The 8,997-nt window shown below is 51.2% G+C and overlaps 1 long non-coding RNA gene across 1 annotated transcript; it reads left to right on the top strand.

The window, feature by feature from the left end:
• The first annotated feature begins 2,375 nt into the window (after positions 1-2,375).
• LOC105472348 (uncharacterized) lies at positions 2,376-6,627 on the top strand. The gene is made up of 3 exons (XR_011615283.1): positions 2,376-3,714; positions 4,265-4,427; positions 6,339-6,627. It is a non-coding gene; the product is annotated as an uncharacterized lncRNA (long non-coding RNA).
• The last annotated feature ends 2,370 nt before the right edge of the window (positions 6,628-8,997 follow it).

Below are 8,997 nucleotides of genomic sequence, written 5' to 3' on the forward strand. Positions count from 1 at the left end.
GTGGTAAAAGGGATTTTGCAGATGTAAGTAAGGATCTTGAGATGAGGAGAATATCCTGGATGGTCTGGATGAGCTCAGTGTCATCATAAGTACTCTTATCAGGGAAAGAGGGAGTCAAGAGACTCACAGAGACATGAGGACAGAAGCTGAGGTGGGAGTGATGTGAGGATGGGGCCATGAGCCAAGGGATGCAGGCAGCCTCTAGTCAGTGGAAAAGGCAAGGGATCAATTCTCCCCTTGAGAAGGAACCAGCCCTGCTGACCCATTTCAGACTTCTGACCTCTGAGCTCAATTTGTTTGTAAGCCACTAAATTTGTGGTAATTCGTCACAGCAGCAATAGGTAACTAATGCTAATTAATTGCAAACTAGTTACACAAGGCTTTGGGGTGAGAGGCTTTGTGGGCTCCAGTGGGGAACCCAGTGAGTCTTCCCCTCCACTTTCTTTCATCCTTACCCAGCATCAATTGCACATCCATGATGTGTCAAGCACATACCAACTTAATCATCACAGCCCTGCCTTCAAGGAGCTTCCAGTCTAGTGGGACTACAGACATGCAAACACACAAGAACCATATAGTAAAAGAGTGATTTTTGATGGTTGGTATGTACCAGCTGCAATCTGCATGGGGACAGGAGCCAGAAGTAAGGGAATACTTGGCTTTTGGAGCCAGAAAGGAGTGAGGTCTTGATCCTGACTGCTCATTTTGTGATGCTGGACAAGTTACTTATGGGGGACCTGGTTGCTCCCTGATTCACCTGGGGAGGTGAAGCGGGTGCTGCATTAGCTCATTGCATTATCCCTGTGAACCAGAGCCTCAGAGTGAGTGTGGGACAGGGGTGGAGGCTGGGGACAAGGAAGGATGCAGGTATTACTATGTCCTACCTATGCCTTAGTTTCCACATCTGTAAAGTAGGAAAAATAATCACTCCTATCTCATGGGGTTGTAAGAATTAAATGATGGTGCATGGAGACTGCTTGACACAGTCAGTGACACCTAGTAAGTGCTCAGAAAACAGGGAAGGCTTTACGGAGGAGCTAGAACTTGAGCCAGACTTGAAGGCCAAATAGGAACTTGTGGGACAAACAAACAGGAGGAAGCTCTTCTGAGCAGGAAAAAAAAAAAAAACAGCATGAGTGAGGCACAGGGATAGGACGTGAACCTTTTGGGGAATTGCAATGAGATTCAGGCAGCTGAAGCCTAACGTGGCCAAGAAGCAGGAGAGGTGCTTGGAGAGTAGGCAGAGGCTGGGCCACCAAGGACCTTTTATGTCTTTCTAAAGATGCTTTTATCCTGAAGCCAATAGCAAGCCACTGAAGGCTGTTGAAGAGGGGAGTGACTCAACTAGATTTTTATGTTGGAAACAAATCTGTTTTCCGGGTTGGTTCCAAAGAGAGACAGGAACTGAGGGAAAGGATCCCATTCCAATTCAACCTGTTGGGGCAGGGAGGAGAAGGTGTTTCCTTTTTCTTTTTCTTTTCTTTTTTTTTTTTTTTTTTGAGATGGAGTCTCGCTCTGTCACTTAGGCTGGAGTGCAGTGGTGCAATCTCGGCTCACTGCAACCTCCACCCCGGGTTCAAGTGATTCTCCTGCCTCAGTCTCCCAAGTAGCCGGGACTACAGGTGTGCGCCACCACACCCAGCTAATTTTTATCTTTTTGGTAGAGATGGGGTTTCACTGTGTTGTCTGGGCTGGTCTCGAACTCCTGGCCTCAGGTGATCTGCCCACCTCAGCGTCCCAAGGTGTTTCCAATGTCCCCAACTGTGAACCCAGAGATGATCTCTGGAGGAAGGGGTTTCAGGAGAATCACAGCAAGTCAAAGGAAAAGATCCAAATACCTATTATCCATACGAGGAAACCGAGGCCCAGAGAATGTCACGCAGTAGTGGCAGAGGCAGGACCAGATCCCCAATGTCCTGACTCACAGCCCAGTGCTCGCTCTAAAGTACCCTGACAGCCACAATCGCTGGATGAATAGCCAAGCTGCAGGTGGAAGACTAAAGCAGAACAGGCAATCTCCCACATTGACTCTTTGGAGGGACAGTGAAGAGAGACTCTTGTGCTCTTGTCCAGTGTTTCTGGGGACCTGGTTGCTCTCTGATCCTCCTGGGGAGGGGGAGGGGGTGCAGCATTAGCCCATTACATTATCCCATGAAATGGAGCTGCAGAGTGAGTGCAAGATAGGGGCAGAGGCTAGGGGGCAGGAGGGGATGCAGATGTTATTATGCCCTACCTATACCCTATGCCTGGCTGATGCTAAATTGTCCTCAGTGCCACGGAACTGAACCTGTGACAACACAATAGACTAAAAATAAACTGGGCATTTACCACTTTAAAGCCTTAGAGCCAAGTCTCCCCATTCAGTTGCAATGCCCCAGTGAGGCAGTAGACTGACCCCACGTGACTTTTGGGAATGAACACTGAGACCATCAACCCTATCAATGAGGGTTAAAATACAACAACGAAGTACCACCTGACAACTTCAAATTATTTATTGATTCCTGAAAAGGAAAATGAAAGGAAGCTGGCCAAAGCCACGGAGTGCCAGTTGAATAAGTTATCAGGAGTCTTCTTGGATTGACGACGCGGCTCCGTTTGCAGCACTTAGCATCTTCTGCCTCAGAGGAGAGCTCCTGGTGGGCGCTCAGCCTACCTGCTTCAACTGCAAGCTCACTGAAGACAGACACCCCAGTTTGGCACTGTGCCTGACTGGCAAGAGGGCTCTTTTCCTCTTTTGCAGACTGTTGATGCAGCCTCCTAAGTACCCTCTCTGCCTCCTAAGTACCCTCTTTGCCTCCCGTCTGGCTCCTCCAGTCCACCCTACAGTCTTCCTAAGACACTGACTGATCATATCCTCTGATTCTGCTGAAACGCTTCAGGGACTCTCCACAGCTACAGCAATGACTCCCCAAGTATGCCCTGGAGCACATCAGTCCCAAGAGATGCTCCTGAAGAAACAGCTTGGGGCCAAAATAAATTTAGAAAATGCTCTTTACTGAAGCCCCTCAGCCCTTGGAGATTCACATTCCACATGAGCGTAATACGGGATCTGAGAAGTCTTGCAAGGTTAGCATGCAACCAGGTTAGAGCATTTGATACAGTTTTCCCAGGCTTTTTCCATCACAGGCAATTTTTTGCAAGCAGTGTCTACAAACAGCCCAAGACATAGTCCCACAGAACGTACTTTGGGAAGCAGTGAGCTGCACAGCAGAGCCCGAAGTTCATTCAAGGAGGGGGAGGGCAGCGGTTATGTGATGAGTCCCTGCCCAAGGGAACATGGTCTGTGGGAGCACTGAGGTGGCCGCGATGGCTCAGGGTGCAAAAGGGAAGGTGCTGGCTGTGTGCAGACACGACAGAGATTTGTGGGTCAGGAAAGTCCATCGGCAGCTCTCCTCTCTGCCTTCAGTCTCTTCATCTGGACACAGATATCCTGGGCATGTGTGTGTTTCTGGACCTGGCACATCCTGAGTGAATCTTGGCCTCTTGAACCCAGCAGCCTCCTGCTGCAGAGTCACTGAGATGCTGTGCAATTATGACATACCCTCCCACCACAAAAGAACATTCCAGCTTGTCCAGGGGATGGTCACAGAGGCCAGTGCTCCACTGGATCCCCAGCAGCAGAAGCCTTCTGTGGTAGTAAAAGCATGGGCATCAGAGGCCGAGTCCGGGGTTCCCATCCTGATCCATCACTGACTAGGTGCTGTGGGGCCTTGGGTAAGTCACTCAATCTCTCTAAGCCTGTTTCCTCATCTGTAAATTGGGAAATAATAGCTGCCTTCAGGGTTGTTGAGCCTGCATGGTTTGTTGTCCTGTGGTATCAGCCTCACCACCTCCAAAGTTCTCGAAGATCCCGAAGGTAGGATTAAGTCTCAACATTCATTCATTCATTCCATGCAAATACTTGTCAGTCACCTTCCCCGTGCTAGGAACTGGGGAAATGGTGCTGAGGAGAAACAGGCTGGGTCTGCGCCTGTGGGGAACATACATTCTGGTAGAGATTAAGTAATTCATTCATTTATTCAATACTGAGAAGCCACGGTGGGCCCGGCACTGTGCTGAGCTCGGGCCTCCTGTAGGTTTTCAAACAGAGTTTACAAAGTACTTACAAAGCACTTTTGCCATCTTTGGTTAGTTTGTTCTTCGTGACAGTCTGGTAAGATAGGAAGTAGAGATTATCACCCCATTTGGTAGACAAGGAACTAGAGGATCAGGAAGATTAAGAGGAAAATTGAACTGGGAACCAAAATCTCTCTTCTCTCCATAGGCATTCACTGGAGGCCCACTCTGGGCCAGGCGCTGTGTTCACAGTGAGATGAAAACGTCCCTCTGGCCGGGCGCGGTGGCTCAAGCCTGTAATCCCAACACTTTGGGAGGCCGAGACGGGTGGATCACGAGGTCAGGAGATCGAGACCATCCTGGCTAACATGGTGAAACCCCATCTCTATTAAAAAATACAAAAAACTAGCCGGGCGAGGTGGCGGGCGCCTGTAGTCCCAGCTACTCAGGAGGCTGAGGCAGGAGAATGGCGTAAACCCGGGAGGTGGAGCTTGCAGTGAGCTGAGATCCGGCCACTGCATCCCAGCCTGGGCGACAGAGCAAGACTCCGTCTCAAAAAAAAAAAAAAAAAAAAAAAGTCCCTCTGGCTGCGTGGGTGGTGCTGACGGCCATTTGTTTGCCCCTCTATTGCTGCAGTCCCTGTTCCTCTCTGAGGCAATACCCTCTCCCAGCCAAGCCCTCAGCCACGGACTTTCCATACAACAGGGAGCATATAAGTTGATTCCTCGAATTCCACACCCTCAGCTGTCCCCCTTTGTAGCCCAGGAAATCCTTCCTGCACTTGACTTCAACACCTAAGGCCAAGGTTCGTCCCCCTACCGCCAGGGGCCTCCGTTGGGGTAGAGCAATGCTCAGGGAAGACCAAGATGACTCAGGCCCTCCTCAAATGCCAACATGTGAACCAGAGGCACACTAGACCCTGAGCTCCCAGCCAAGTGCGTGCTCGCTGTAGGGGCTACTCTGGGTCTTGGCCAGGGAGGAGCAGGTGGGAACAAGGAGCAGAGCATGCAGATCTTCCAAAGTGGATAGAGTTATAAACTGGAGCGGGAGAGGAGGAAAGGGTAATGAGGGAGCTGAATGATGAGCCCACCATCATTTTACTAAAGGCCTGGAAACTAGACAGCAACGTGGGATCTTGGAGGGAGGTGCTGAATTGGGGGTGGGGTGGGGTGAGGGGTGTCAATATCACTCAACATCCAACTCACTGTCAGCTTAAATGAGCAAACCCCAGCTGAGCCAGAGAAGACTGACATATCCAGCATTCCCCAGATCCATCTGAATATCTCCTCCTTCTCCTCCACCTCTTCCTTCTCCTCTAGGAAGGCCCCTCAAGTCATCTCCATCCCCACAGGCGTGTTCCCCGTGTGCCTGCCTAGCTCTTGTGCCTATACCCTGTATCCTGGCTACTCTGTCTCCCTGTGTTCTGGGCATGCTCTATTTCCTCCATCAACCAGGGGCTCCAGGAGGTAAGCTGTAAGAGGTGGAGGTTCTTTTTTTTTTTATTTTAGATGGAGTCTCACTCTGTCACCCAGCCTGGAGTGCAGTGGTGCGATCTCAGCTCACTGCAACCTCCGCCTCCCAGGTTCAAGCCATTCTCCTGCCTCAGCCTCCAGAGTAGCTGGGACTACAGGCGTGTGCCACCATGCAGGGCTAATTTTCGTATTTTTTTTTATTTTTTAATTAGAGACAAGGCTTCACCATATTGGCCAGGCTGGTCTCGAACTCTTGACCTTGTGATCTGCCTGCCTTGGCCTCCCAAAGTGCTGGGATTACAGGCGTGAGCCGCTGCACCAGGCCCAGGTTGAGGTTTTTGAAGAGCATCACCTTTGCAGGTTCAGAGTATGGAATCTCCTTTGAAGCTCCCTCCACCTCGGCTCTCTTAATTCCCAGGCCACTGCCAGCTTCAGCAGATCCTGAACTGTTCTGTGAGGTGTTTACAGCCTTTCTCCCGTGCTCCAGGCATGTGGCCTTCCACCTGGATTCTGTCTGCTCTTTCATCCCCTGGCCCTGGTTCCACCAACAGCTTCCTCCAGCCCTGTTGGCAGCAGTCTAATCTAAATCATGCTCACTGCGGTTTTCAGTACAAGGTTTTATCATCAGGTTATGTATGGGTATGGGTAGCCTGAAGGATGTGGGGTAGAACCAAGAGACAACTACCTGCCTGGGGAGAGCAAGCGGCGCTACTCTCACAGCTCACACCAATGCCTGCCTGACAGAATTTTTGTCTCCGTTAATTCATTTATCGCCAGGAGAAAGTCGAGCTGTCTCTTTCCTCTTTACAGGTGAGAAACGCTGCAGGCAGGAATCCAACCGTCATTCTTGACACCACCCTTATCTAATCCCCTGCCAACTGCTAGTTCAAGCCAGCATCAGCTCTCTCCTGGACCACTGCCACCGCCTCCTAACAGGATTCCCACCTCCGCTCTCATTACCCCCGATCTGCAGCCAACTTGAGATGATCATGTCACCCCTTCCACACCCAACACAACTCCAAAATGCAAAGAGGCTTCCTCTGTTCTTGGATCAAGGGTTTAAACATGATCTAGAAGGCCTTGCGTTGTCAGTCTGCATCCACCTCTCATTCCTGTCTCTGCACTCCAGCCTTGTCTGCCTTCTCCCAGCACATTGTATATGCTCCCTCCTGCCACTGGGCCTTTGCAAATACTGTTTCCTCTGCCTGGGCTGTTCTTCCATCCCTTGGGTTTCAACTCAGACATTACCTTGTTAGAGAAGGCCCCCAGCTTCCCTCGCCGGTCAAATCCCCCGTACATACTCTTAGGGCATCATGTTCTTCGTTTTCTTTGCACTGACCACAGCTGTCATCCTGACTGCATTTGGGTGGCTATTTGATTGATGTCTGCTCCCCACTAAACTGCAGGCTCCATGAGGGCAAGAGCCAGCCTAGCCCAGTGCCTGGCACATAGTAGGTGCTCAATAAATAGTTGTTTGAGTGGGGCCTGAATAAGTGAGCAAAGCCTTAACCAAGCCAGGACCAGGAGCTCAGAGCCTTTGGCTCCCCAGGAAGGGAAGATGGTTAAGTCCCCGAGGCTAGCTGGGGAAGCCACAGTTTGTGCCCTACTGGAAGAGGATGCCACCAGCTCTGTGCTTGGGCTAGCAATTGGTCACTATTTGAAAACAGAGTTTGCTCCATAGCAAGCAGCCCCCCAGAGACTGGGTGTGGAGGGTGAGGAGGAGGGTGCCAGTTAGAGCGGTGAATCCCGCCACAGTTCCACTGCTGCTGTGCTCTTGCAGGGGTCTGGTCTTTGGGTTTTGGGAGTCCAGTCCTTGCTACCTCTTTACATTTGAGATGGTCCTCCCCAGGCACACCCCAGAGAAGAGAAGTGGCTGGCTTCAGTCCCTTGCTTACATGCTTACAGGGTGGAGGGAAGGTGCCTCTGGTGGGAAGGAGAAGGATGAAGAGGAAGGAAAGGGAAGACAGAAGTGTCCATGAAAAACTCAGGAGAAAGGCTTATGAGAGGCAGGATATTGGCTATTTGCGGAGGCACCTCTAGAAAATGACTCACCCTCCCCTGGTTCTTGAGTGGCCCCAGGGAGGCATCACCATCTCCCTTTTTAGCATCCTCCCCTGGTAAGGAAGAGAGAAAGAAAAGGATATCTACTGTCCAGGCAGAGCCAGTCAGATTCCTCTGAGCAATCCTGGAGGGCTTCCCGGAGGAGATGAGCTTTATAGAAGCCACAGGCTACCTGGGAGGGAGCTAGTCCAGGCAGAGAATCATAGGGAGAGAGGACCACATCCCAGGGTAATAGATGAGAAGCAGGAGACAGCAAGATAAGGAAAGGCAGTGTGACCAGAGTGGAGGGGGCATTGCAAGGGAGGCAGGAATCACCCTGTTACATTAACAGGTCTGGTTGTGTCACTGTCTGCTCAGAACCCTGCAGAGGCTCTCATTCCACTCAGAAAAACCACAGACCTTCCTCGCTGCTCTCCTCTCCTATGCCCCTCACTGCCACTCCCACTGCTGAAGCCGTGCTGGCCTTCTTCCTGGTCCACAGTGCATCGTGTGCTTCTTAGGCTGTTCCTCTGCCTGGAACCTCCTTCCCTACCCAGCTCCACTCTCACTCTCTCCCCTCCTGCGAAGCTCTGCTCAAGTCTTGCCTTCTGACGCTGTTATGTAAAACTGCACCCCTTCCCTAGCCCCATTCTTGGCCCTCCTGACTTCTTTCGCCTTGCTTTTTTCCCCTCCTCATGGAACTTATAACTTTCTAACATCCCCCATGATTTATTTACTCTCTCCCAAGAGAAAGCAAGTTCCACAGAGCAAGAATAATTGTCTGTCGTTTTGCTGACATGTCAGCACAAAAGACAGGGACTGACACACAGTAGGTGTCCAACAAAAATTGGTTCAATAACTAAGAAGGGTAGAGGAGGAAGTGGGGCTGGGAGCCTGGGAATGGAGTGGAAAATCATGTTTCCAGGCTCCTTGATGAGTGTGGGAATGGAGATCCAGAGTGGGTGGGCAGCTCCCAAGCAGCCACCCAACAGGCCAGGAACAGAACTGTCTCACCCCCTGTTATGTCTGTCCCTGCTCTCCCTCCTCCCCACCTTCAGAGTCATCCCTGGGTGATGGTGCTGCTGGCATCTGGTATCCATCAGTCCCTTCCAGGAGTCCCTGTGAAACAAAGCGGGGTGGCTAAAGTGATCCCAGATTGGGGGCAGGGGGGTAGTCTGCAGGCAAGCTGCCCCTGTTGCTGACCTACCCCTCCCCACACCCCCCTGCCCAACCCTTCCCAGAGCTACCAGCCCGCAGGTTTCACCACCCCCAACACCCAACCACACACAACTCCTGGCTCCGGATTTGAGGGATGAGGAGTGGAGCTGGCAGGAGGGAACAAGAGCATGCAAATGGGACCTGACAGGGGCTGGGCACCTCGGGCAAAGAATGTAAATAAAAATCAGTAAATATTTAGGAGAAATGGAGC

Source organism: Macaca nemestrina, chromosome 17 (assembly GCF_043159975.1).
Source record: "Macaca nemestrina isolate mMacNem1 chromosome 17, mMacNem.hap1, whole genome shotgun sequence".
Classification (NCBI taxonomy): Eukaryota; Metazoa; Chordata; class Mammalia; order Primates; family Cercopithecidae; genus Macaca; species Macaca nemestrina.